Source organism: Pan paniscus, chromosome 7 (genome assembly GCF_029289425.2).
Source record: "Pan paniscus chromosome 7, NHGRI_mPanPan1-v2.0_pri, whole genome shotgun sequence".
In the NCBI taxonomy this organism is placed as follows: domain Eukaryota; kingdom Metazoa; phylum Chordata; class Mammalia; order Primates; family Hominidae; genus Pan; species Pan paniscus.
Window position 1 is genome coordinate 27,917,634 of NC_073256.2, and position 27,814 is coordinate 27,945,447.

General features: G+C 54.5%; 1 protein-coding gene and 1 long non-coding RNA gene across 3 annotated transcripts in view; one reads left to right on the forward strand and one right to left on the reverse strand.

Moving 5' to 3' along the window:
* Nucleotides 1–16,773, reverse strand: part of FAM167A (family with sequence similarity 167 member A) — a 45,889-nt gene extending 29,116 nt beyond the window's left edge. The window contains exon 1 of one of the 2 annotated variants that reach the window (XM_034965617.3): nucleotides 16,283–16,773. The gene's annotated coding sequence lies outside the window, so the exon portion shown is untranslated. The remainder of the gene's footprint in view (nucleotides 1–16,282) is intronic. The other variant, XM_003805322.5, reaches the window with a different exon arrangement.
* Nucleotides 16,733–19,603, forward strand: LOC134730961 (uncharacterized). Its single transcript, XR_010112910.1, has 2 exons — nucleotides 16,733–16,868; nucleotides 19,210–19,603. It is a non-coding gene; the product is annotated as an uncharacterized LOC134730961 (long non-coding RNA).
* Nucleotides 19,604–27,814: the final 8,211 nt, after the last annotated feature.

Here is a 27,814-nt window from a genome sequence, read left to right on the forward strand (position 1 = left end):
GACTCTCCAGTACTTAGGACAATGCTGCTCTCTTTAAATGCTGTGGAATGAATGAGCCAATAAAACAGATTTCCTCCCACTCACAGTGACCTGTGCTTGCTCTAATCTGAGCCAGCCTGGATGGGCTCAGAGAGGCAGAAAAGAGACCCAGGCTTCCTGGGATGGTGCCTCCCCTCCTGTCCCCACGGATGCCACCCACCCTGCCTGCCCTGAGCACAAGTGTGCAGACATAGGTGTGCAGGCTCTGGGCCTGCAGTGGGACAAAGACAGGAACAGCTGCAGCTCATCCCAAATCCCAGGACTGTGTGCTGGAGTTGGAGGGGACAGTCTGATGTGACAGACCTAGCATGAGGGCCTCCTTGGAGTCCAGTGCAGGATGAGGTCACTTCCATCCAGCAGCTTCTTCCCTCTTCTGGAAAGTGCATCCCCCTTTCCCACAGGAGCCCATCCCTGGGGTTTCCTTTCTCCTGGGGCGTGGGGAGACAGAGGATGAAGTTTTGGTGTGAGAACCACTCAGAGGCCAGCCTTGCTCTGAGCTGGCCGGGGCCGCTGGGGCCACCATGCTCAGCACATGTGGGGAAAGGGTCTACCTGGAGAGCAAAGCCAAGCAGACAGTGTGGCAGCCTGTCCGTCAGAGCCCAGTGGCAAGGAGCTGGGGGCCCGCAGCTGGGCCCCGTGGGAAGCCACCCGCCCTGCCCAGGTTACACAGCGTATACCTTCTGCCTTTTTTGCTTCAGCTACTTTGAGTGGGGTTTCTGACATTCGTAACTGACTGACACAGCACACACTGGAGAAGGAATATTAAAGAGCACAGTGGATGCTTGCTGCTATTTGTCTTTCGTTGGACTGTGTGTCTGTTTGCCATATCCAACCCCCTCTCCTTTCCTGTGTGGAGGGAGCTCCCCATTTTGTGCAGAACAGCAGGCAGGCCATGCAGCCTTCTCTGCAACCAGAGGACCACGTGCTCCTCTTCCCGGCTCATGCCCTGGTGACCAGGTGTGAGCACGTGACCTGAGCTTGGCCAGTCAGCTGCTCAGGCCCCGACTCTGAATTGGGTGCGTGTGAGTCTCAGAGGAAGTGATGGTTAGGGCGCATCTGTGAACCAGCCCTGGAGGCAGATGTGAAGTGCAGGGGCGGTGGCATCCTCTTAGCCAAACTGTCTCTGCTGAAGGACTGGCCCGGGATCTCCTTCCTCTGTCTTCTGGATCTGCCCTGGTTCTGCCTGTTTTCTGGTCTTTACCTCCTGCCAATTCTGTGGGCACCTGACAGCCTTACAATAATGTCATTTTCTCTTGCTCACAACCAAGAGCTGTAACTGAAATGAGACAGGAAGCACAACTCATTTGGGGAGGAAAATATACAACTGAGAGCAAACCAGTGTCATAAAATGTCATGACAATCCAAAAGGCTCCCTCTGCCACCATTCCACATGTCCCTTGGTGGTGGGGGGCGGGGAGGGGGTGCTGTGCGACTTCCCATTGAGAACCACAGGGTGGATAGTCACTGTCCTCCTAATGAAATCTTACTGAGTCTGTCCACATGCAGAGTTGACTTGTTTCCTAACTCACAATCCATGACAGGCTATGCTTGATGAGGACAGAATGACAATTTCCCATATGAGTGAATTTATCCTTGCTCTGCTCCTCTGGCAGAAACGCCGCCCATGGTTCCCTGTGCAAAATGGATACACGCTGGGTCATGAGACCAGCCCAGCTGGGCTACAGCCGGACATCGGGGCAAACAACTGAAGGGCCGAGAAGTCTGGTGAGCTGTGCTCTTTTGGGAGTGGTGGCTCTGGGCTGTTTCAGGACTCTGACAGTCCCCAGAGGGAGAGGGGGTGAGCAGAGGCAGATAGAGCATGAAGGAGTGAGCCTGTGGCTGCATCTGTCTCCCACAGGCTGCTGCTTCCTCCACCTGCAGCTCCCTCCCTTCTCATCATCAGCCTCCACCCCACGAGGTTGCCTCAGGTTTGTTTCTGCAGCCTGAAAGAGGTGCACTAACCCTATTCAAATCCCCATTTTACAGGTGAGGAAACAGATAACTTTTCTCATGAAACCGAAGCCCAAGCTCCCATAAACAGACGTGATGGCCTGAGATCCTGGCCCAGAAAAAAGGGTGCTTTATTTAGCACCTATGAATGCTGGGGGAATGTGCAGACATGTTCCCCAGTGCCAGCACGGGCTGAGCAATGGTAGGTCTCCTTAGAGTTCACCGAGCGTCAGCACACACATTCGAGCCTCACGTCCTTCTGACTTCACACAGGAGAAAGTGGAGGCCACAGAGGCTGGCTGGTTCCCAGAACACAGATCTGCTGCAGGAAAGCTGGGGTGATCTCCACCCTCTGTCCCCTTCATCACGGCTGCCCCCATACCCCTGCACTCCTGACCCCTCAGCCTGAGCCTGGGGACGTGGACGCTGTCCCCTTCTCCACAAAGCTCCCTCCTCCAGGCTTCCTCTCCTCTGTCCTGCTGCCGGTTATCCTTCTAAAATGCAACTTGAATCCTGCCCCTTAATAACTTTCCTACTAAATAACTTTATTATTGAGATGAGGTCTCACTGTTGCCCAGGCTGGAGCGCAAGTGGCACAATCACAGCTCACTGCAGCCTCAGACTCCTGGGGTCAAGTCATCTCGTGCCTCAGCCTCCCAAGTAGCTGGAACTGCAGGCATGTGCCACCATGCCTGACTCTAAATAACATTTTAGTAACACTGTCAAGCTGCTAATATGTATGAAGCACTCAATATGTGCCAGGCACTATAAGGAGATAGCACCTCACTTATTTGCATGAGAATCTTGTGAAGTATGCACTATGATTGTCCCATTACACAGATGAAGAGACCGAGGCACAGAGATGATAAGGCACAGGCCCAGTGGCACTCAGACTGTACCTGGCAGGGCAAGGACTGAAACCAGCAGATGCACAGCTCCCCGTGGAGGTGGAGGGGAGGGCTGCAGCAGGAGCCAGGAAGGCTGAGCTGGGGACCAGGACCGGGTCAGAGGCTCTGTGACCCTCCCCATGGTCTACTCAAATAGAACAAAGCAAGAGTGTCCTCTGGGAATCAAGTTGCCCCCCGAGATAGCCAGCTCTGTCTTGGTTCTGTGCTGTCCTATGACGCTGGCCACTCCACAGCAGAACCACCTTCACTGAGTTTATGGAGCACGTCTACACCGCAGCACATCTACACTGCAGGGAAGGCGGGGTCTTCTTACCCCATCATGCAGCAAACCGAGGTGGCAGCCTATGTGACCAGCCTAAGGCCCGGGGCTCCTCAGTGACAGCCCAGAGCCTACTGCCCACACTCCTTGGGGTTGCTGTGCCATCTTCTAGAACCTACTATCTGGCAGGACTAGCTATCACGCGTGTGGAAAGCTTTCCATCTGCAGGTATAACTGGGTTCTCCCAGAAATTTCTGGAAGGAAGAATTAGCTACACTGTGACTTAGGGCCCTGCAGGATCCTCAGCAGGGCAGGTCTTGGGGGATGGGATGTCTTTAGTGCTGGCCTCACCTTCTTGACCCCGACACCGTCTGGGTTGCCCATGGCTCTGCTGCCAAAGCCAGGGTGGGCTTGGCTGGAGAGCGGAGGCCCACGTGTGTGTGCAAAGCGCTCTGTTTCCTCTGCTGAGCCTGCTGTGTGTGTCACCAAGCCTAAAACTCCACATCAGAGAGAGTCGTGGCTTCACTCAAGGACAGCATCTCCTGATTCCTCCGTCAACACCTGTCTGGTGCAGGGGTGCCAGGAAGAGGCATCTCCACTCTACCTTGCCCTGATGTTGCGGTTTCAGCCAGGCCAGGCCCATCAGTAGAGGGCACAGCCCTGATTTCAACCGGAGACAAAGGCAGGGGCCATGAGCTGGGACCTGCGGTGGCTTCAGAGGCCAGAGAACAGTGAGGCCAGCCCCACAGCCAAGGGAGTGCAGAGGCTCTAAGGGGTTTCATACACAGAAAATTCAGGGTGGTGCAGGGCAAAGCTCATGCCTGCATCTTTTCCTTTTGTTTTCTGAAAAGGCAAATCCCTGTGTTCTGGGTGAGTAAGAGGTCAGGAGGTCTGAGACATGGCTCCACAGCCGGCCTAGGGAGGCGAGCCTGGGGTGTGCAGGCTTTTCTGCCTGGGTGTAATCAGAAACCCAACACTTATCTCACCCAGAGGACCAGACAGGACTGGGCTGTCCTCTGGCTGGGCTCAGCACTGACCAGGTGGCAGCCGAGAGGACAGGGACACAGCCCTGGGCCCCACAGAGCTGCTGCTGGGAGCCAGGCTGCCCTAGTGGTCCCCTCCTCCTCCGGGGTTGCCATGGCAACTGAGCAGGAGGGACCCTGCTGTCTAACCCTGGCGCTCATCTCTTGCCTTTCCAGCCTCATCTGCATTCCAAGCCTTGGTCAGAGCCGGTGTCGGGAGCCCTGACATGGAGATGACATCCTGCCGAGACCTGACCCCGGCCCCAGTGCTGCACGTGGCAGGGATGGGTTGCTGGGATATGTGTGTGTGTGTGTGTGTGTGTGTGTGTGTGTGTGTGACTGTGGTGGGGTTTTGCCTTGCTGTGTGAGTGTGGGTGGTGGTTGCCTTGCTCTGTGTGTGTGTGTGACTGTGCTGGGGTTGTTGCCTTGCTGTGTGAGTGCGGGTGGTGGTTGCCTTGTTCTGTGTGTGTGGGGGGGGGTGGTTACCCTCCTGGGTGTGTGAGTGTGAGTGTGGGGGGTGGTTGCCTTGCTGTGTATGGGTGTGAGGAGTGTGAGTGTGGGATGGTTGCCTTGCGTGAGTATGATTGTGAGTGTGGGGGGTGGCTGCTCTGCTGGGTGTGTGAGTGTGGGGAGTGGTTGCCCTGATGGCTGTGTGAGTGTGAGTGTGTGGGGAGGTCGCCCTGCTGGGTGTGTGAGTCTGAGTGTGGGGGGTGGTTGCCTTGCTTTGAGTTTGAGTGTGGGATGGTTGCCTCGCCTGAGTGTGAGTGTGGAGGGTGGTTGCTCTGCTGGGTATGTGTGAGTGTTGGGGGTGGTTGCCTTGCTGTGTGTGAATGTGAGTGTGGGTGTGGGGGATGGTTGCTCTGCGGGGTGTATGAGTGTGTGTGTCGGGGGTGGTTGCCTTGCTGTGCATGAGTGTGAGTGCATCGGGGGTGGTTGCCCTGCTGGGGGTGTGTGAGTGTTGGGTGGTTGCCTTGCTGTGTATGAGTGTGAGTGTGAGGGTTGGTTGCCTTATGGGTATGAGTGTCAGTGTGGGGTGGTTGCCTTGCTGAGTGTGAGTGTGAGGGGTGGTTGCCCTGCTGGGTGTGCGTGAATGTGGGGTGGTTGCCTTGCTGTGAGTGAGTGTGGGGGGTGGTTGCCTTGTGGGTATGAGTTGTAGTGTAGGGTGGTTGCCCTGCTGGGTATGAGTGTGAGTGTGGGGTGGTTGCCTTGCTGTGTGAGTGTGAGTGTGGGAGGTGGTTGCCTTGCTGTGTGTGTGTGTGAATGTGGGGGGTGGTTGCCTTGCTGTGTGAGTGTGAGTGTGGGGGGTGGTTGCCTTGCTGTGAGTGTGAGTGTGAGGGTTGGTTGCCTTGTGGGTATCAGTGTGAGTGTGAGGTGGTTGCCCTGCTGGGTGTGTATGGGTGTGAGTGTGGGGTAGTTGCTTTGCTGTGTGTGAGTGTGAGTGTGGGAGGTGGTTGCCTTGCTGTGTGAGAGTGTGGGGGGTGGTTGCCTTGTGGGTATCAGTGTGAGTGTGAGGTGGTTGCCCTGCTGGATGTGTATGGGTGTGAGTGTGGGGTGGTTGCCCTGCTGGGTGTGTGTGTGGGGTGGTTGCTCTGCCTGGTGTGTGAGTGTGAGTGTGGGGGGTGGTTGCCTTGCTGAGTGTATGAGTGTGTCAGTGTGGGTAGTTGCCCTGCTGTATGTGTGAGTGCTTGGGGGGTGGTTGCCCTGCTGGGTGTGTGAGTGTGAGTGTGGGGGGTGGTTGCATTGCTGGGTGGATGAGTGTGAGAGTGTGGGTAGTTTCCCCGCTAGGTGTGTGAATATATGAGTGTGAGGTGGTTGCTCTATTGGGTGTGTGTGCTCTGGGTATGGCTAGGGCTGAGTTAGTGACATGCGCAGAGCTGTTAGGGATGTAGGTGTGGCTGGGTAAGAGACATGGGCGGGGCTGGGTGAGGGACGTGGGTGGTGCTGGATTAGGGGAGTGCGGCTGGCTAAGGGAAGTGAGTGGGGCTGGGTTAGGGACGTGGGTGTGGCTGGGTTAGGGACGTGGGCGGGGCTGGGCAGGGACGTGGGTGGGGCTGGGTTAGGGAAGTGGGCAGGGCTGAGTTAGGGAAGTGAGTTGGGCCCTGGGTTAGGGAAATGGGGGGATTGGGTTCGGGAAGTGGGTGGGGCTGGATTAGGGGTATGAGCGGGGCTGGATTAGGGAAGTGAGTGGGGCTGGGTTAGGGACGTGGGCGGGGCTGGGTAGGGACGTGGGTGGGGCTGGGTTAGGGAAGTGGGCAGGGCTGAGTTAGGGACGTGAGTTGGGCCCTGGGTTAGGGAAATGGGGGGATTGGGTTCGGGAAGTGGGTGGGGCTGGATTAGGTGTATGAGCGGGGCTGGATTAGGGAAGTGGGCGGGGCTGGGTTAGGGATGTAGGTGGGGCTGGGTTAGGGAAGTGTGCTGGACTGGGTTAGGGGTATGGGCGGGGCTGGGTGAAGGAAGTGGGTGGGGCTGGGTTGGGGAAGTGGGCGGGGCTGGGTTGGGGAAGTGGGCGGGGTTGGGTTAGGGATGTGGGCGGGGCCGGGTTAGGGGTGTGGGCGGGGCTGGGTTAGGGGTGTGCACGGGGCTGGGTTAGGGGTGTGCACGGGGCTGGGTTAGGGGTGTGGGTGGGATCAGGGCTCCACAGGACAGCGCTCCTGGGGTTTTCTCCAAGCACCCCTGTGGTCTACACTGCCGGGTGAGCATTCCCTCTGGCACATGTTGTCCAGCCAGGACAGCACTAGCCTTCCCCCTTCCTGGAAGCCTCCTGTTTGCTGCCTGGGTTTCCCCTCCCTGCTGCACACCCTTGTGAGAACTCGGCAGTCTCTTCTGAAGGACGTTGATGCTGTGCCACAATGTCATATGCTGGCTGCTTCATGCCTGGTTCTGCTTGAACGTCATCTCCACGCAAACCCCAGCCTGGGCAACAGGATGGAGCCCAGCGCTCGCCTTCCTGGTGCTTCTGGAGCTCATCACTTACTCCGTGATGTTTGTTGGTGTCTGTGTGTCCCATCCTTGAGAATGCCAGCTCCTAGCAGGCAGGGGCTTCCGAATTCTGTTCCTGACTGTGACCCCGGCACTCAGAGCAGTGCCCGGCACACAGCAGGTGCTCAGGAAACTTGCTGAGTAAGAGAGTGGGTACATGAATGAATGAAGACGACTTTCTGGGCAGTCCTTCTGGCCCTTTGTCCTTGTCTTTGGCCCTCACTGGTGAGCTAGGCCCTGCACTGCCTGAAAGCTCATCCGAGGGCTCGCCTCCTCCCTGAAGCCCTCTCACACTCCCCACGTTCCAGGCCACCTTTCTCTGAATTCTCCAGTCACTTGCTTTCCTCATGCTGACTGCACACTGGCCCGCATGACCTTGAACTGTGGGAGTCTGTGGTCCTGTCTTCCTGACCAGACATCAGCTCCTTGAGAGGCAGGACACTGCTGCACCTTTTGTGTCCCGAGCACAGGGCCCTGTAAACAGCAGATGTTCAGTGTGTGCTGATGACGCTGATGCGATGAAGTCAGCAAACAAAGTCCAGCCAGAGTCGTTCACAGCTCCAGATGACGTCTCCCCAGCAGAAGACCTCCCACAGCTTCATGGGTAAGACTTTCAAAGTCAGAATGCTTCTGGTGGCTGAGTCATCTTTCTTGAGTTGAGATGGGGTGGTTTGGGATGCTGGTCTCAACTTTATGTCTCACCCTTCTGCGATAGCCTTATGTTTGAATTTGACTCAGTCTTCAAGCCTGGATCAAACAGCACCTCACTCGACAGTCTTTTGTGCTCTTCCGAATGGAGCTGATGGCTTCCTCCCTTCACACTTGCATCTGAGCATTTTCCTGCCCACTCTCAGTGCAGCAGTGCACCTGCTGGATGGTTTTACTGAGTCACATTTCTGATGTGCCTGTCGGGTGAACAGATCTATCTTTTTCCAGCATCCCTTCTGTGGGCATCACTCCTGTCTAATTTCAGGTGGTTCTGAAGGGACCATGAGTCACAGCACCTGCCCATCACCCCTGCCCCAGGAACACTCACGACACCTAGAAAGAGACGTTCATTTTAGCCCTTACTCTGGCAATAGTGACTGGGCCTGGGGATGTGCAATGGGCCACAAAAGACCAATCAGAATATTTTCATGGGATTTAAACACAGACACTTGGAGAAATAGGGTATTTTCATGAGGAGCAGCTCAGCTGGGAGGATATAAGCTTGGAGTTTCCAGAGTCTGGAGAAAGCCCGTCTGCAGTAAAAAGGGAATAAGCCTGAGGTAAGGAGAACTAAGGGAAAAACAAATAGAAAGAGAGAGAAAGAGAGAGCATCCTGACATCTTCTGAGCCCTTAGGCCCAGCAGAACCTAAAGAGCTGAACTTCCCAGTGAAACGCACCAGAAGATTCTCTTGCCATCAAGAGAGGCTGGAACGGCACTGCCCACACTAGCCTGGGCTTCAGGAGGGCGGACTCGCCCCCAGTTCTTCCCCCTGCTGCTCATGGCCACCTGCTGGGTGTAACCAGTTCAACTTCAACACATACTTTCTGATAATAAAACAAACGCATGAATGACTACTTTTCTATCACCCGTTTCTCTATTTCTCATTTATACAGAAATAAATGAAAATTGTTAGAAGGAGGAGGAAAAGAGGAGACCTTTTTTATTGTGCCAGGCACTGTGCAATATCTAGTTTAGCCCTTGAAATGACCCTGAGGCATGACTGGTATTATCTAGTGTCTCGTATTATCTCTACTGCAGGCAAGGAAACCACAGTTCACAAGCAGGTCAGGGAAGGAACCACCATTCCAGCTCAAGTCTTCCCAACTCCACCATTGTGACCATCTTTCAGGTGGCTCCATTTGCACAGAAGTAACAGGCATGTGAGCTTTATAGTACTTACAAGTCCAGTGTTCCTAGAAACCTCAGGGGCAAATAACACTGAAATATTCCCAAGGCAATGCTTTGTTTTTCTGTAAAATTGTTCTGGGCAGAAGAGGAAGAAGAGACCGAGCGCCTCGGTCTGCAGTGGCCAGCACGTGGGTGCTGTGAGTACAGCTGCTGTGGCAGGAGGGCCTCTTTCCGGGGCTGGGGTCTTAGTCCTTGGGCAGGGCTGGGCAGTGAGGGGACCTCAGCCTAAGGGAAGTTCTGCCATTAACAACCTATGACGCTGGACAAGTCATACGACTCTTTGGAATTCAACTGGAACAGGGATTCATTTCATTTCTTTTCTTTTTTTGAGACAGAGTTTTGCTCGTCACCCAGGCTGGAATGCAGTGGCACGACCTCGGCTTACTGCAACCTCTGCTTCCCAAGGTTCAAGTGATTCTCCTGCCTCAGCCTCCTGAGTAGCTGGGATTACAGGCACCCACCACCACACCTGGCTAATTTTTGTATTTTTAGTAGACACGGGGTTTCACCATATTGGCCAGGCTGGTCTTGAACTCCTGACATCAGGTGATCTGCCTCGGCCTCCCAAACTGCTGGGATTACAGGTGTGAGCCACCGCACCTGGCCAGGGACTTATTTCATTTGTCTGTTTTGGTTGATCGAGGTGGCTCCTGGGCCAGTCCCAGGGACAGCTGTGATGCTGTGATGCTGGGGCCACCAGTGTGAGAGGATGGGTACATGGCATGAAACCCAGTACAGGACTCTGGGAGGGGGCAGGCGCCCTAGTGGGCTGCACCTGTAGATGGCCCTAACACTCCGGCTTTAGGCAGACCTGGGTGCCTCCCACCTGGGGTCCCAGCATTGCTGATGGGAGTGGGAGGAACATTTTGGACAGAGCCAGCCTGGTGTGGAAGAGAAAAGAGTTCCCGGCCTGGGAGTCAGCTACTGGGGTCCTGTCCCACCCTAAGCCATTGGTTTGGGTGTGATGACCTCTGTGCCCTCTTCCACCCTGACACATGCAGAGTCAGCCCACAGCAGCAGGTAGTGGGACCACCATGTCATGCAGCCACCCCCATGGGGCCAGGGAGTAGAGGCGCCGACTCGCCCACGTTTCCCTGGGGACTGTCTCCCAGCAAAGCCCGGTTTGCAGTGTCCTATGCTAATGGTTGCACTTCAGCTCAGGATAGAAGCTTCCGTTTCCACACCTGGTGCAACAAGAGCAACCACACGCATTTTTTAATCACACTGCATTTGCAAATTTTTTTCCCCACACACACAATGACCTGGGCTAGGGAGGCCTTCCTAAGAATTATACCACAGAGAACTGCACACCAGAGCCATCGAAAGAACTGCCCCAGGTCCCACAGCTCCATGAGTGGGGCTGGCTGCGCTTGCACCCAAGTCTTCCGACTCCAAGTTGAACCTTGCATCTATTGTCTAGGAAACAGGGAAACCTTGCTTGTCTCGCTGGGACATTATGAGGAAAGAATCTATAAAAATACATAAGACCTTTGCAAATTCAAAGTGCTGGGTCCGTGCTGAATAATTGATGGGCTCAGGCTGCTTCAAGCTGACGCACAGTCCTGCAGGAAGGCTGGGAGCGCGGAAACCTTCCTTTTCATTTAGCCCGGTGAAAGAGGCTGCTGAGAAAATTGCCAAGAAATACTGCTTCCCTGTTGGTCAGAAAGAGGCCCTGGCTCCTGGGAGCCACAGATCTAATTTATGGGCTCCCTGCAAGGCGGGGAGAAAGCCCAGGGCCACCGCAGGGAGAGGGGCTCTTGGGACGCCCAGTCGCTGGTGTGTCCCTTCCAAGGCTGCGGGGCTCTGGGAAAGGGCGGCCCTGGCAGGCAGGAAGAGGTGCCTGAGAATCTGACAGTTTGGAGGAGATGGGGAGGGGGAAAGTAGCCATGGGAAAAAAAGAGAAGGATGTGGTTTTCCTCCTGGGAAACGCTCGACAAGGCAGGGATGCCCAGACGGGCTAAGGCAGCCTGCTGCCGCCCCGCCAACCGCCACATGAGACCCAGGGCTTTTCTGGCCAAAGGCCATGGTGGCAGTGGGGATTAGAGGGCAGAAAGTAGACACAGAGTGGCCTTTAAAGCAATCTGCAGAGATGAAAGCAGAATGCAGCGCAGGCCGGTACCCTGGCTATACAAACAGGAAACACTTCCCAGCTGGCTGAAACTCAGACACCAGGGCACAGCTAAGGACACGGGGGATGTGTGCCCTCCCCTGTGGCTTCAGCCCACCAGAGTGGCTCCTAACCAGCTGGCATTGGCCTCAGCCTCCAAACAAGGCAGATCTAGGACTATTTGAATCCACAGGATAATTGGCTCCAAGTTGAAAATAGGCAGAATCAACAAACGCCAGCTCAAGTGGGGATTTGTCCAGATGATCTGATTTCTATTTTACTCTGCAGCACAAGTTCCAAAGTCCAGAGTTTCTAAAAGGCTTCGTAAGGCCTTTCACGGTGTTCCCTGTGCTTATGCCAACTGGGCACCTCCACGTTCGGGCTGGGGGTCCTGACCTCTCAGGGGCTAGAAGGGTCCTTAGGGTTTCCTGGTGTTTGGATGCAGTGGGGTCCCAGGGTGGCCTCAGCCTGGCTTGGACTGCCCAGTGCAGCCTGTAAGTGGCTGCAGGTGCAGCGCTGTGCCTGCACTGGGGTTTGGCAGGGACATATGACCTGAGTGCCCACAGGCAGGGCAGAAAATGGGATGTGTGACTTTGCTTCCCTGTCGTGTCAGCTTGCGCTGGAGGTACTGGGCTGCTGAAGCCTCCCGGGTTCACACCTCGCAGAGGAAAGGAATCAGAAGCAGGAGAAAGGGATGGAGCAAGTTAGAACAGGGCAGAGCCGGGTGTCGGGGGACGTGGGTTGGTTGACAGCCAGCCTGCCACTTACTAGTTCTATGACCTTGATCAACAGATTCAACCCTCCTACGCCTAGGTTCCACATCCATGGAACAGGATTGTAATGGATCGTACCTCACAGTCTTGGAAGGACCAAATGAGATCAAGTTTACATGAATTTTTAGTTACACCTCTAATAGGACTGTCACCTCCTGCTCTTGACTGTGCTTGGCTGTCACTCTCCTTGGTCCATCGAATTGGGAAATGGCTCCTGCACTGCAAAAGTTAACTGAAGCGTGCAGAACAGCATCTTACTGTGAGCTCAGGACTCTACTGCACAAGCTGCCTTTATTCATCAGCAACCTCGCCAGACTGCACGCTCCCTGAGGGCACGGCCTTCACCTTCTGCTTCCTTGGTAGGGTGCTGCATTTGGATCCTAAACTCCTTTGCAGAGATGGTGGGCTGTTCTGTGTGGTTTCATTATGCCAGCTACAACCTAGATGTATTCAAATCAGCAACGCCCACCCCTACCCCACTCGCAGCCACTGCCTCGAAGCAGAAAGCATCTGCTCCAGAGGCAGCAGGGACAGGCACTTCAGCGTCTTTATCTCTGGTCAGCATTGGGCATTTGATGATTAGCAAAGTAAATATTAGAAATGCGTTCTCATTGGTAAAGACAGAGGTATTCAAGATGTGTGGGTTGGCTAAATGAATTCAGAGACACTCTTGACTCAGGAAAGAGCAGGTAAAAGAATCCATGAGAGCTCCAGGGAGGTGTGGTCAGGGCAGCAGAGAGCAGATTGCTGGGCTTCACCGAGCCCACAGGACAGGCTGTATGGACTCCGCTGGACTTGTTTCAGGTAAATATTTGTCCAAAAATGTGTACATCTGGCAGAATTTGCTCTGAGGCTGCTTTCATTCAAACTTGATAATGAGGCTGGCTTCACCTTCCTCCAAGTTTTCAGTGGCTGCTATCAAACAAATAAACAAAATAGCAGCAGCCACACAACCAAATCTGGGAGGTGCCTTTGTGACTGGAGGGACTTAGGTCAGTTCACGCCTGGCATGTGACTTCCAGGGCGAAGTGCGTGGAGCTGATCACAAGACTAGGGAGGTAGTGTCACTTTCAACTTGATGGTGGACAGTGGGGGCCAGGTCCCTAAGGCAAAGACCCTCATCCAGAACCTTCCTGGGTGGCCACCACCCTAAGCATGAGCCTGCTGACCTAGGTGCTGCTGTGCCCAGCCAGCTCGCAGAGGCTCCGCTGGCTTCCTGGAATGAGGAAACACTGCCCAGCCTTCGAGAAGGCCTGGAACTGTAGCCAGTGCGCAAGTCACTGCCTAGGCTCTTTCCATACCTGCCACTGGACCTGGAAAATGGGGTCTGACCTGGGCCTGTCCCTCTAGGGATGCCGAAGGGACAAGCCCTGCGAGGGAGCCCTTGGGCATCTACTGCCAGCTTCCACCTTTGGATCAGGATGCCCTGGAAGAAACTTCTGGCCACACTGAAGAAACGGGGGCTTGGTCCATGCCCCCAGGGGGAGAAGGTGAACCCTCATCCTCTGCAGGTTTCTGCAAAGGCCGCTGGGGAGGAGGATCACACTTATGGGCACCCGAGGGACCTTTTGGAAATTCCTCAGTGCAGAGAGCTTTGTGGTGGGGGAGCAAAGCCACCCCCCACTATAGATGACAACTTGGGGGGAGCTACTATGTGCTTGCTAAGGCCACGTGGCAGGGCCCTAGCATGGAGAGGAGCCTGACGCTAGACAGCTGCTGCTAGAGAAGAGAGGCCCCCTTGACGGCTGTGCCCACAGGGAGACTGGGCTACTGCTCAGCAAAGTCCTCTCGAGAGTGGCTGATGGATGAGATTTGATGCTGCCTGGCAGAGATGAGCAGGCAGGCAGTGTGCAGAAGGAAAGGGGGTGAGGTGGGAGCAGCCCCCCTTGAACTGCTCTGCTCACCTTCTCTCTCCATGCTTGTCCTTCCTCTCCCAACACTTCTCCAGAGAGAAGTGGTAGGGGTCAGGGTAGGGAAGAGTTGGCCTTTAATGGACAGGGCAACGGTCCTAACCAGGGAAAAGCTGAGACCTGCGGCCTACCTGACTCATCCTGGCAACACGGCCCTCGGTGGCAGCTCAGACTCTACAGGTGATTGCAGAGCCAGTGAGGCTCACCTGCCGCCCCTCCTAAACTCTTTTCCCACCCTGTACCGTCCTTCCTGCTCCCCACCTCCCCCTGCCCACCATGTAGCCCATCCTCAGCCCCTCAAGGTCTGTTTCAGTCTGTGCTTTTCCTTCCTGTCTCCACATGGCAATCCAAGTCTCGGGGTGCATTTGCACAGTAAGAGCCAGCCAGGCTAATCCTAAGGGATTTCCAGTTAGTGGCACGTGCGTGCTCTCCCACCCTTGGTCTGGAAACCAGGAGCAAAGTGCTCAGTTACTCATTTTCCGCCTTTGCAAGCAGCTCAAGTCCCTTGGGAAAGCACAGCTCCCAAAGGGTTCTGGGAATTCTGGGGCTCCTGTAGGGCCAACGGGGCTTTCTGTGAGCAAGATTTGCCTAGAGAACACAGCAGCCAGGGTGTGAGAAGCCTAGCAAGTAGTTTCTTCCTCATTGGCCCGGGGCTCTGTGGCTCTCTCTCAGCAAATAGTTAGGCATGGCCTTAATTTATTTCCCTGCCAGAGTTCCTCTTGGAGGGGGGCCAAGCTAGTAGACAGGAAGGCGGGGACTGGCAATTTAGTAGAAATCCATGCATGTAATTGCGAGGACCAGAAGAACAGGAGCAAGTGCGCAGGGAGTCTGGGTGCTCTGGGCAGGCAAGGAGGAGAACAGGGTGTGGGGGAGCAACCCTTTCTTCTGCTTCAGGTGGGAAGAATTGAGGCTGGCCAGGCCCAACAACACAGCCTTGCAAGCTCCTAATAGAAGAAATGGCTTTCCTGGCTCCACAGGGTTCCTCAAGCAGGCAGGGGACCTTCTCAGGTCATAAGATGAGCCCCACCACACGGTTCTCATTTCATCTGGGCGTGAGTGGTTTCTGCCCCTCTCTGGGCCTTAGATGCCTCAGACTTCCCAAAGCAGCCTTCGTTTGAGAGCACTGTCCCGGGAGTCAGGCACGTGAGGCTGACTCTCTGCTCTCTCACCAGGTGTGGGAGCCACACCAGGTCACTCAATTTCTTAGAGTCCCATTGGCAAAACAAGGATAATAGAGTCTCCTTGAAGACTGATGGGGAGGATGGAGTGACCAAGGGATGCGAAGGGGTTCTAAGTAGTGCATGGTCCATAAATGCACTCAAGAAAGAAGAGCTGTCATCTTTATCCATTCCAAGCACAGCCCATGGCTGCTTTCCAAGCTCCTTAAAAACACGCTGCAGAAGTTCCCATCCTGCCAACGCGCTCAGGCAACAGGCGCCACAGCACCTCTGCTTTCCCAAGACTTTGTCCACGCTCTCCACGCTCCATCCTGAGCTTAGTGAGGGGGCAGGACTGTGTCTACTGTGTCAATGGGAAGCTGCTTTGGAGCATGTGTCCCTTGGTGAAAACCCTGTGGATAGGGACCTGATCTCATATTCTGGGATTCTCCAGCAATGACGGGGAGTTTGTGGAAACTTGACTTGGGAGAACCTGCTTGCAGGCATAAGGCAGTGGCCAGCCCCCAACCTAGAGTCAACCCTCCTTCCAGATCTTCCCAGGAGGTCCCAGTCCTCAGAATTCCCTCCAAGCCCCACCGGGAATAAAAACCAGGCAGTAACGGGTGTGCAAAAAAGCAATACATCCAACCTAACTTGGCTGAAGAAGACACCCTACCCCTTGCGGTCTGTGGTCCGGTGTCTCGGTGACTCAGGGTGCCCACCTTCACGGCTGACCTGCTCATTCCCGGGGGCCCTTGGGGCTGTGCCGTTCCCTCAGGTCACATTGGCTTGGGTCCTTAGAGCACCCTTGGGCCCAGGTGCCCTGGGCCACCTCCCATTAGTTAGGGACCGCATCCGTGGGGACAGAAACTTCCATCTCACTGAACCTATACACAGGAGCCAGGCTGGGCTTGGAGGTCACCAGCCGCCTGGGAGTGGACCCGGAGAGGCTGAGTGCGGCCCTCCCTCTCAGACGGCAGACCCCGAACCTCCACCCAGAATCCGAGCCCGGACACGGCCAGCAGGGAGCTAGGAGATGAAGTCCAGCCCTGGCTGCCCGGCTCCTCTGGGAGGGCAGCGAACCCGCGGGAGCGCATGAGCGGCCTCTCCCGGGGGGCGGTAGGAGCGCGTCCCCTCCAGGGCGCTTTGGGATCGGGCTGCTCCGGGCCACTGCTCGCGCTGGGGACCTGCGACGCCTCAGCCCCTGCCCAGACTGCGCCGCCCGCCGCGGCCACACCTCCCAGTCCCTGGGAAAGTCCCCGCCGCCGGCGCGAACCCACCTTCCGGGAGCCCAGGGGCCCTGCTGGGGACTCGCCGGTGTCCCCGCCGCCTCCTCCTGCGCGGGTCCGCGCTGCCCGGCCTCAGCTCAGCGCTCCCGCCTCGCCTTCCCGAGCTCCGGTGAATTCTCGGCGCTGCTCCTTTCGGAAAGGACTTTTTTTTTTTTCCCCCTGCTTTGCGTCAGGGCGGTTGCCTGGCGACGGCCGAGCTCTCCGCCGCGAGCCTTTCACCGCGATCCCGGCCTCGCGTTCTCGCCCCGGGTCCGAGCGCGCCCCGGGTCCTAGCGCCCTGTCGGTTCACCGGCCCGGGCAGCCCCCGCGAGTGGAGAGGAACTGCATGCCTTCGCCAAACCCCAGATGAAACCAAACCCAAACATCCATTTTCTCATTAAACCCGAAACCAAGGCAGTTTCCCCCAATTGTGGCAACGTGGCTGCGCCACTGTCAGAAGTTTGTCCGCATGGAGGGCGCACGGGGACCCCACGCCCAGGGCCTCACCCACCCCCAAACGGCAGGAGTTCATAGGACCCGCGGCCACGACTGCCCCCGAGCGCCTACCGTGGGCCACACCCCCCGACGACCCAGCAGGGTAAGTGTAGGCATCTCTGGCTGCCAGATGAGGAAACTGAGGCGCAAAGACCCGAGCGTTTGCCCCACTAACCACAGGGTGTCTGTCCCGCCAGGGGCGCGGCATCGGCCACCTCTGGCTGTCGTTAGATTCTAAGACCCAGTCCCTGCTGCATCAGAGCCCAGAGCTGCAAACCCTAAGGCACACGCAGGACAGCAGCCCGAGCTGCCCGGACCGCAGGTCTTCAGGACCAGTCCCAGCTTCTGACGAGGGGCCCAGGCCAGACACTGGAGGCCCCAAGGCTGGTTACTGGATGGGGCTCTCTTACCCCAGACCTCATCAAGCACCTTTTCTAGATGCCCGGGGCTGGAAGCGTCTTTCAAAGGGCTCCAGTCTGCCATTCTCACGATAGCCCTGGGCGTGCGCGCAGGCGCCGTCTACATGGGCAGAGGCGAAGCTGAGTGGTGGGGCTGCAAAGTGACTGGCGCAGGCTCCAGGCAGGTGCGCGGCTGGCCGGGCCTTCTGTGGGGCCTTAGCCCCTGCAGGGGCCCGAGACACTCGTGCTGCCCTCTGGTGCCCGCGTCCTTCACTGCAACTCCGCATCCAGCCCTGACCTACTCCCTTCCTTTCTGACCTTCACTGGAAGGTCCTCTGAGGGACGTCGTCTAAGGAGACATCTTGCCAGTACAGACCTAGTCATGCTAATGAGGGAACGGTCCTAAGCTAGCGGGTGTATTAACAAGCATCTTTTGGAGAGTCACAGCGTTGATCCAGATCTTCTGATTCCAGCTCCTAAACATCACTCCTTCCTTCTTCCTGCCCCCTGCCACTGTCCCTACCCAAGCCACCAGCAGCTTGCTCTACCCAGTTCTGGGACCTGCCACCCGGGTCCAAGCGTGCACGCAGTCTCCATACTGATATCCCTTTACCCTCTCTCAGCGCCTCCCAAGCCAGTTACTCCTCCACAAACAGGGGAAACTCTTAAGAATGGAAATCCAGTCTCAGCTGCTTCTGCTTAAAGGCCTTCAACGCCCCCAGTCCTCTGAGGATTAAGAGCTAGCTTGGCTGCAGGGGCGTGGCTGGCCTCTGTCCGTCTCTAGGGCCTTGTCTTGCACAGACCCTGCTCCCCAGACAACAGACCCTCTTCCAGTCCCATTGTCCACCTGCTCCTCCCCACAGGCTGCTGCAGCTCTGCCTCCCTAGGGAACCCCAGGTTACAGGTGCCGGCAGTCCCCTGCCTTATGTCCTTCATGGACCAGTTATAATTCCAAGTTTACCTGTGAGGTTATTTGATTAGTGTCTGTCTCCCTCTGAGGCAGTAGGCTCAGGAAGGGAATGAACCACGTTTGCAAGCAGGAGCCTCAATCTGGACTTGGGGATAAAGCATCCTTCTGGGTGCTGGCTGTTTCTGACCACAGCCCCGGTGCTGAGCCCTAGTTGGCTGCATTGCTCACTGGTGTGCCCATGGCCCTGGCACGTGGTGAATGCTCCAAGATCTTTTTGGATGGGCCATGCAGCCCCATCTGGAAATGCTTTGTCCCACCTCTACCTCCTGGCTCCCTGTTTGACCTGTGGCTTCTATTTCTGGGAGTGCAGATGCTTTCTCATGGGGGAATTGTGGCATGCCTCAAATGGACAGGCAGCCTGTCCAAGGCAAGGGTGGTGTCTTGCCCTGTGGCTCCCATTCAGCCTGGCATGTGTCTGTGGGCAGGAGGGTAATCAGTGATGGGGACCAGGAGGAGAGTGGGCCAGAGGAAAGAGGAAGGGGAGGAGGAAGAGCAGTCTTGGTTGGAGTAGCCTCAACTCCAACGTGAAATCATATGGAGTGGTCAAATAAATGAGTTAGCACAGAATGGTATGTAGCCAAAGAAATAATATTCTCAAAGACTATTTGATCATATAGAAAAATACTAACGATTTAACGCTAAGAAAATAAGACTGGGACACCAAATCCTGTGTACATTATGAAACTTCTCATTCTAATATCTAATTCATATGTATGCATGGAAAAAAGATTGGAAGAGTATATGCAAATATTAGCTGTGGTTATCTCTGGGCTGCAGGATAATGGAGGATTTAAAACGTCTTCTGTAAGCCTGCATTCGTTTTCTACAATGAATTGTTTTGTAATGAGAAACATCAAGAAACACTACTCAAAAGGGAAGATGGCACTGTGTTGGTGTTTCTGATGGCACTTCCTTTTGTGTCAGGCACACTGAAACCCAGTGATGGTGGGAGGATCTGGGTGGGCCAGAGAGGGCAAGGCCACCTAGAGGTTCTTCCTTCCCCTTGATTCCTTACAGAGAAGTTTTCTTTCAGTTGGTGCATGATGCATGAGACATTGCCTCTTATAATCCTACAGGAAGCTGTGAAATAGACGAGTCAAGAAAAATGCCCAGCCAGGCATGGTAGCTCACACCTGTAATCCCAGCACTTTGGGAGGCCGAGGCAGGTGGACTGCTTGAGCCCAAGAATTGGAGATCAGCCTGGGAAACATGGTGAGACCCCACTTCTACAAAAAAAAAAAATGAAGAAGAAGAAAGAAAACTCAGCTGGGCATGGTGGTACACACCTGAAGTCCCAGCTACTTGGGAGGCTGAGGTGGGACTGCTTGAGCCCAGGAGTTGAAGGTTGCAGTCAGCCATGATTGCACCACCACACTCCAGCCTGGGCAACAGAGCAAGACCCTGTCTCAAAAATAAATAAGTAAATAAATAAATAAATAAATAAATAAAAGATTTAAACTTAAAATATTATCTTTCAGAATTTCTCCAAATTCATTTATTCATCTGTTCAATAAATATGTATTAGTACCACTAAATACCAGACACTGTTCTAGGCTCTTGGGAAATGTTAGTGAACAAGTTAGATGAAGGACCTCGCCCTTGAGAACTGATAATCTAGCAGAGGAAAGCAGGCAGACGATGACCGACAAATACACTAAGTAAATAAGCAATATTGCGAGTGATAGAAAAACAGAACTGTAGACTTGGATTGGAAGTAATGGCAGAGGAGGGGAAGAGTGTGCATGTTTTCAGGCAAGGTAGGCAGGGCTGGCCTCGCTAATAAGGTGGTTTTCTAGCAAAGATTTGAGGGAGATGATGGAGGGGGTCTTGTGGTGTCTCGGGGAAGGGTGTTCTAGGCAAAGGGTCAGTGCAGAGGCCCTGGGCCAACAAACGTGCCTGCCACAATCAGGGGCCAGCATGGGTGCCTCGAGGCCAGAATGCAGCAGGAGGGAGTAGAGCATGGGTGGGAGATGACGTCAGAGACAGGGCAGGGCAGGTGCTGGGGCAGAGCCCTTGGGCCTGGCAGACCTCGTGAGGACTGGCCTTTCCCTGAGGGGAGCTCCAAATGCACAGCTGGAACAAGACTCTGCCCTCTTGGCACTCTCAGGGCACAAAGCCCTCTCTAAATCAGTCTCTCCTCTTCCCTTTTGAGTCTATAAGCTACTTGAAGGAGATTCCTGGGTACTAGGGATACGAGAGAAGGAAGGATGAAATTTCTGTTGGGCTCTGTGGGACAGAGGACACTAAGGGTGGCGACATCCCTGCCTTGCTCCAGACAGCAATGAAGACTCTCAGTCCAGGGCCAGAGTCCACCGGCCTCTGCTGTTTGCCTGTGAAGGGACTTGTCCATCCGTGGGCCCAGGGTTTCAACAACAAGCGGAAAGTGACTGTCTTAGGCATGTTCAGCTGCAATGGCTCCTCCCTGCTCTCATCTCTCAGAAGAGGCTGATTCAGGCTGAAGCTCAGAAGGACAATGAGGGCCAGCTTTCTGTCTTCTAGGGAACCTGTTGGTTCCATTTAGGGGCAGCTGGCTCTGTGCCACCTGGGGGCTAGACATGCGGGTGTGGCACATGTGGCCTTTTGGTAGGAAGATAATTAACAGAGCAGTCACCACATAGAGCGTCCACCTTAGTGCTGGAGTAGGGAGGTGACAGATTCCACCTGAGCCTAAGTGAGGCGGAGGAGTGGGCTTCAGCTGGGAGAGGTGCCCACTCTGAGGCAGCAGAGGGAACTGCATCTGGAAGGGCATGTGCGGAGGCTTTGTGCAGAGCAGGAGGTTGCTCAGCGGCCGAGGTGAGGAGTGGCGGGCACAAGGGCACAGCTGCAGGGCTTGGCGCAACTGCAAAGGCAGGGGATGAAGAAGGAGCGCATCACGGCTCTCCTAGCTCAGAGGAGCTGGGCAGGTGAGGGGTTGAGACAGGAGGCCCACACAGAGGTTGTTTCTGTGTTTCTGCTGGCTCAAGGTGATGGGGCCCCCTGAATGTCCCAGGTGATGATGACATTGGGACGGCAATAGATGTGGTGACAGCAGGGGACCCCGAGTCAGGCAGACCCGGGTTGCATCCCAGCTCCTCTGGTGATTAGTATGTACCATGGGCAGTCACTTAAGTTTTCTGAGCTACAGTTACATCATCAATAAGATGGAAATGATTTTACTATTCAAAGTACTGTCTTGATCCGTGAGCAAGAGGGCTGCCTGGGCTGGGTTTTAGAGAACCCTGCCTTGCGCTTTCTCCAGGCAAGATGGCCGGGGGTCAGGGGGTGCCTTCTCAGAATCCACTCCCTCCTTTCCACCTGGGACCTAGGGCCCAGGGATCTCCTGCTCAGATGGGCCACGTTCAGGCCTGTGTGGCCTCTTCCTGGTCTATGGGGTTTGGATGAAGGCTGGGCTCTCAGGCTGAGCTGCTCCCCTGTCCAAGCTCTGGGTGGGAAAAGTAAGAGGGGGGCCACAGGTGGGGCCTGAGGCCTCACTCCCACTTCCCTTCTATGTTCAAGGGTCCAAGGATGCAGATCAGAGCCTTGCTTTTGAAGTTGTTATAAAGGCATATTTGTCAAGTCAGGAGGAAAGAACAAAACCTATTTTCCAGTTTATTAACTTGATTTATAACTTTCAAATATTTAGAGACATGGCGTGTGGGCCTCCCTTTGTGCATTCACTTTGGGCCTCTCAAATGTCAGGCTGGGACTGATTTGAGCCTTTCTTGCTGGTTTGTTTAAGGAGCAGATTACGCAGCACACCGCACACAGACATGAGCGATCACCTCCCGTATCCTGCCCCTCTCCATTGTGATGTCTTTGAGTTTGTGGAGTTTGCTGTTTTATCTTGTGAACACTTGTAAGAACATCTTCTAGAATATGCTGTGGAATGTGTTTCCAGGCCCAGCACCAGCACATCCTTGGTGACACCTGGAAGGAGGCCTCCTGAACATGCACAGCATTTGTTTTTGTTTTGTTTTGTTTTTTGTTTTTTTGGGGTTTTTTTTTTTTTTTTTTGAGACAAAGTCTCTCTCTGTTGCCCAGGTTGGAGTGCAGTGGCGTGATCTGGGCTCACTGCAACCTCCGTCTCCTGGGTTCTAGCGATTCTTGCATGCACAGCATTTGAAGGGCACCAGAAATGTCACCACTAACAACAGAAGAGCGGCAACCCTGATGGGCAGGGGAGAGCCTTCTAGACATGATTCTAAGCAGTCCTCTCACCCAGTGAGCCTGGCTACTTTGAGTAATGGAAAGAGCCCTGAGTAGGAGCCAGGAGATCCAGGTTCCAGGGTGGGCTCTTTTACTAATTGGAACTTTGTCAAATCACTTCCTCTGGTTGGATGGCTTTCTTTCCACTAGAACAAGTGGTTCCAGCTCTGCCATCCTCTGACCCCTGATTCCATGACACTCTGCACCTGCTGAATAGACTCTATCCTGCTGGGCAGAGGCAGGAGGCCGGACCAGGAACTTTCAATTAGTGGGGTCTGGCAGTTACTATAATTCAAGGCCAGCAAGATAAAAGAAACAGGCTGGTTTTGAGGCTGGGATGAGAGCCAGCCCAGGATGCTCAGGAACAAGGCGGCACCCCCATCCTGGGGAAGAGCCTGCTTGAACTCAGGGTGAGGTGGCCCTTGACCTGCAGGCAAGACCAGGACCTGCAGTAGAGCTCTGCCCCTTATGGAAGCCAGGACAGGGAAGCCCAATGTCTTCTCCAACTCAATAGCCCACGGCAACGTCAGTGATGCAGGAGCGAGGACATAGGGGCTCATTTCATCTCCATCGGCCAATCCCTGATGATACCTTGAGAAACCAAGGTGCAGAGGACAGATTGATGAACACTGGTGTGGGGGGAAGCTTGTTGCATACAGGGATGATCATTCTGTCATCAGGAAGGCCGAGACATGAGGCAGGCTTTGGAGGCAGGAGTGAAACAAGGTGCTAAAAGAGAAGGACGGCCTGTCATTCACCAGTGCTGGGGGGGATTTTTGGGGAAACGGGACTTGGGCTCTTAATATTCAACCCCTTTTCAAGAACTGTACCCCGAAGAGATACTGGGGACAAAGCCTCCCTTATACGTAACTTCTCTCCTAAAATCAGCTCTAACCCACTGCCCCGTAGATGTTCAAACAAAAGGAACGCACACCTTCTTTCCCATCCCCATCCTGGCCAGGGAGATGGGGAGGAAGTGTATGCAGTGCAGGGTGCGGTTCTATCCCCGGGTCTGCCCTTTGCTGTCAGGCTGCTTTGGGAAAATCCCTTAGTCTCTTGAGCCTCAGTTTCCTCCTCTACACATTGGCAGTACCAAGAGCTACCATGAAGTTCACTGTGAGGGTTAGAATTAACGCCTAGAAAATGCCTGACAGTCTTAGACAGGGAGTAGCACACAGGGAATGCTGGTTTTTTTGTTTGTTTCTTTTTCTTTTTCTTTTCTTTCTTTTTTTTTTTTTTTGAGACAGAGTCTCACTCTGTCACCCAGGCTGGAGAGCAGTGGCGCAATCCCAGCTCACTGCCAATCTTTGCCTCCTGGGTTCAAGCGATTCTCCTGCCTCAGCATCCTGAGTAGCTGGGATTACAGGCATGCGCCACCATGCCCGGCTAATTTTTTGTATTTTTAGTAGAGACGGCGTTTCGCCATGTTGGCCAGACTCATCTTGAACCCCTGACCTCAGGTGATCCGCCTGCCTTGGCCTCCTAAAGTGCTGGGATTACAGGCACGAGCCACCGTGCCCGGCCAACACTGCTTTTTATCATGTCTGCGCGCCAACTGCTCTTGGCTTGTGCACCACCTGGAAAGGGGTGTGGCTTTCACTCATTCTGGTACCAGGCACAGCATGAACAAATATTCAGCAAGCAAACTGGCAGCATTCCTGGATATTTTAGCTGCCTGGTTTGTCTTCCCAGAGCATGAGGTAGCCCTGTTTGGAACCTGACACCAGCAAAACAGGACGGCGCATGGAACAGACAAACATGCCCCGTGGTTCAGCCACAGTTTTTGGGCACAGACTCCAGAGCACTTCCTGGCCCAGGAACACAGCAAGGCACTCCAACCTGGTCAGCTGCCATGCTATGGTTCACATCTTAGGATTGAGACTTGGTTTCTGCTTCACAGAGAGAACTAGAGGCAGAAAAGAAGAGAAAAATCAATACAGGCACCCAGAGATGGGCTTACCTAGGGTCCTGGAAGATGCGAGAAGCCACAGTGCAGAGGACAGACTGATGAACACACAGAGAAATCACTTCTGCAAGAACCCACTGATGTTTCATGGTCTGATCAAAAAGTTTCACAATCAGCCCTCCTGGACAAATGGCTCTGTGGGATGATGCCATAGGCTTATGGGGAGGAGACAGGGAGGAGGAAGGAGAAAGGGAGAGGAAAAGGAGGGGGTAAGGAGGAAGATGAGGAGGCAGAGGGGGAGGGGGAGGAAGAAGAAGAATCACAATAACATCAACAGCGAAGGCGACATGAAGGGGGGGGGAGAGGGAGAAGGGAGGCAAAAGGAAGGGAAGAGAGAAAGGTTCAGAGTGGGTTGCCCTCTGCCCAACAGCCAGGTGTCCTGCAGTGAGGAGCCCGTGGGAGTCCCCTGGACACTGTCAGAATAAACAAATGAGCAGGACTCTTCCCCTCTTACTGTCTCATAAAGGCCTGGATCCAGCAGACTGGGCAGTCCAGTGGTTGTAGGAAGGGCCAGACCAGCCTGGGGCTAACAGTTCTGCAGCCAAGGCCCACCGTGGTGCCCCCACCTTAGGACAGGTTCCCCAGCTTTTCCTCTGGGACCCCCTCCCTGTGCCCCTCCAGCCTGGCCTCAGTTTTCCTACTCAGTTTCCCTATGGGCCTCTCTGCACCCTTGTGCATGCTCACAGAGTTGAAGGACTTGGATTTTCTTAGAAGTTTTCCAAGAGGAAAAACGATCTGTTGGCAATTGCAAATACCTTAGAGTGTCTGCATAAAAGCCTCTCAACCTCACCCCACCCCCAGCTGGGCCTTCTCACCCTGATGTTCAGCTGCGCAAGTCACTCAGGCTTCTAGGATCTCAGAGTCTAAAAGAAATCAGATGAGGCCCAAAAGAAATCAAGCAGAAGTCAAGATTAAAATACAGTTGAGATCCAACCTTTTACACATCATACTCCTTCTGAACCTCCTGCAAAAGGCTTCCTGCCATCAGAAGAGCCATTACGTTTTAAAAACCCACCCCACACAAGCACACCCATACAAACATATCCAGTACCAATTATATGATCTGACTCAATCAGGTCAGATGTGCCTATTTGCAGGTCCTAGAACACACAGATTCTCTAATCTTTCCCTAAATGTATTGATTCTAGCTCCTTTCCCCTGCTCTATGTCCCCTCCCCCAACTCAAATTGCTGCCCTTCACCTGTGTTTCCCTATCACCTGGGACACCTGCCACTCCCACACTCACCCCTGTGGCCGCAGACCTCTTGGTTATCCTCCCAGTAGACTACGAGCCCTATGAGCTCAGGGGTATTTTCTTATTCATCTTTGAGTAAGGAATGTTCCCAGTGCCTAGTGCAGGGCTGGAATGCAGTGGGTACGTAATCAATGATGCTTCTACAAGTGAACAAATGGATGAATGAATGAGCGTGCATTCTCAATAACCGTTCTGCTTAGTTTCCTCTGTTGAAGAAAGAATGGGTGGGAGATGAGCCAACCCAGGGAAGCCAGGAATGTTCCAGATGGGTAGTTGGTGGCGGGCTGGGTGGTGTGTGAGCCAAGCCATTTGTCCTCTCCAACCCTAGGAATGAAGCAGGAGGAGAGGAAGGAGAGGCCAGAGGAAGCAGCGCCCTTAGTTCACTGCTGATGTGATGTGGCCACCAGTGCCCACCCCCGCCCCCCAGCTTTCCCCCATCCCCAATCAATGACAGAAGGACAGGCATGGATCTCCCCGCTGTTTTTAATGGGATTGTGTGATCTCGCCTCTTTTCTAAGGAGCTAAAATGGAGTTGTAGAAGATTCCATCTTCTTTCTCGGGAAATCGGCAAAAGGCAAACTTTGACAAACTTTGACGCATCCTTTCTGTAGACAGAGAGGCTCAGATCCCTTCATGAGGTGCCCCCAGGCCACAGGGGAAGCTGGGCGTGGACTCACCATCCTCCCTAGCACCCAGTGCTGGTAGCAAATATGAGTCCCTGCCCAGGCTTGATGGCGGCGTTTATCCTCCCACAGCCTTCCGCCCTGAGCCAGGAGCCAGGCCTGTGCAAGTGTTTTCTGCTCAGACATAGGACAACTTGGGAAAATTCTATGACTTGCCCCACCTCCCTCCAAAGCCTCTGGGAGCCCAGGTGTTTGCACCTGGGTTTCTGGAGATTCGTGTGAGCCGGGGTGGGGGAGGATAGAGCCAAGGAAGGGAACACAGGGCCCCAGGGCCTTAAAACCATTCCTGGGGGGATCACTGCCTTGGCCTGAGCAAGAGGGTGGGAACTTAGGCAGCCTCTGGCTTAGAGCCCTGTGTAAACCTAAAACGCTCTCCTGTGTGCCTTGTTTGGGAGACGGTGTTTTGGGCTGGAGTGGGGGTGCCAGGGCGGAGGCAGGGCCTGAGTCTGCGGCAAAGAAATCGGGGTGGTGGGAAGGGAGAGTGTGTCTGAGCAAAGCTGGGGCCACCCACCCCTGGGGAGGCCCTGAGGACAGGAACCGAGGCCAAGGGCGACAGCCGCCTGGATCCGCAAAGTCAAAGAGGCCTCCGTTCCCTGGACTTATCCTGGGCCTGGTCCTGCCCAGCCCGGCCTGTTTGCTCACCACAGAGCCGGTCCCCAAGGCAGTCAGGTGAGGAAAGGCAGCTCCTCTGGGAGCTGAGGAAAGCTGAGGGGAGATAAGGGTCTGGGAGCTGAGGGTCTGCTTTTCCTGCCAGGGAGGAGCAAGTGGCTGAAGGCCACGGCTGAGGAGAAGGGCAGGCCTTAGGCAGGAAGGGCCCGGAACAAGGCCCACCCACCCCCTCCTTCCTCTCAGTCCCTTCTCTGAAGGAGGCGTCCATCCTCTCCCATCCCCTTCTTTCTGGGGGAAGCACTCAAAGCCCCCTCCCGTTCCCTTTTCAGCTCCCACCCGAATTCCCATAGCCTTGTTCAATTAGCCTTTGTTGGGGGGTCTCTGGGAGCCTGTGCTCCGCACCCCATGCCCCGAACCCATGGAGCCTGCACTCCATCCCACAGGGCTGTCTCCAGCTTGGGAATTCTTCATCCTTCTGTCTTCCACCTAATCCTACTACTCCTCACACTTGGACATCTTATGAGGCTTCCTTACCTCATGGAGACCCACTCTGGCTACCACAAAGGGAAGACGCCCAGTTAGGGGAGGCCAAGCACTGGATTCCTAGATAGATCCTTCTAGAATGTTTGCTTTTTAAAAGAGAGTGATCCTTTACCCCGAGCCATCTAACTGGGGACTTTCAGGTCCCAGGACACAGTTAAGCCCTCTGTTTTCTCCAGAGTCCGCCACATGAAGCAGCAGCCGTGGCTGGCATGCACCAGTCACACCCGGCACCCAGCACACATATTTCTTTATCGTTTTTCAATCATATGTTTAGATTTTTTTAAAAAATAGAGCCTTTAGTTTTTGTTTCTGTCCCATTTCTTTTTGGATGTGGGAAATTTGAAAAAAAGGAAAAATAAAAATTTCTCCCCAAAAGAAAATAGCAGTCATCTATATTCCCATGAACCATAATGAACTGCTATTGACATTTCAGCATAATT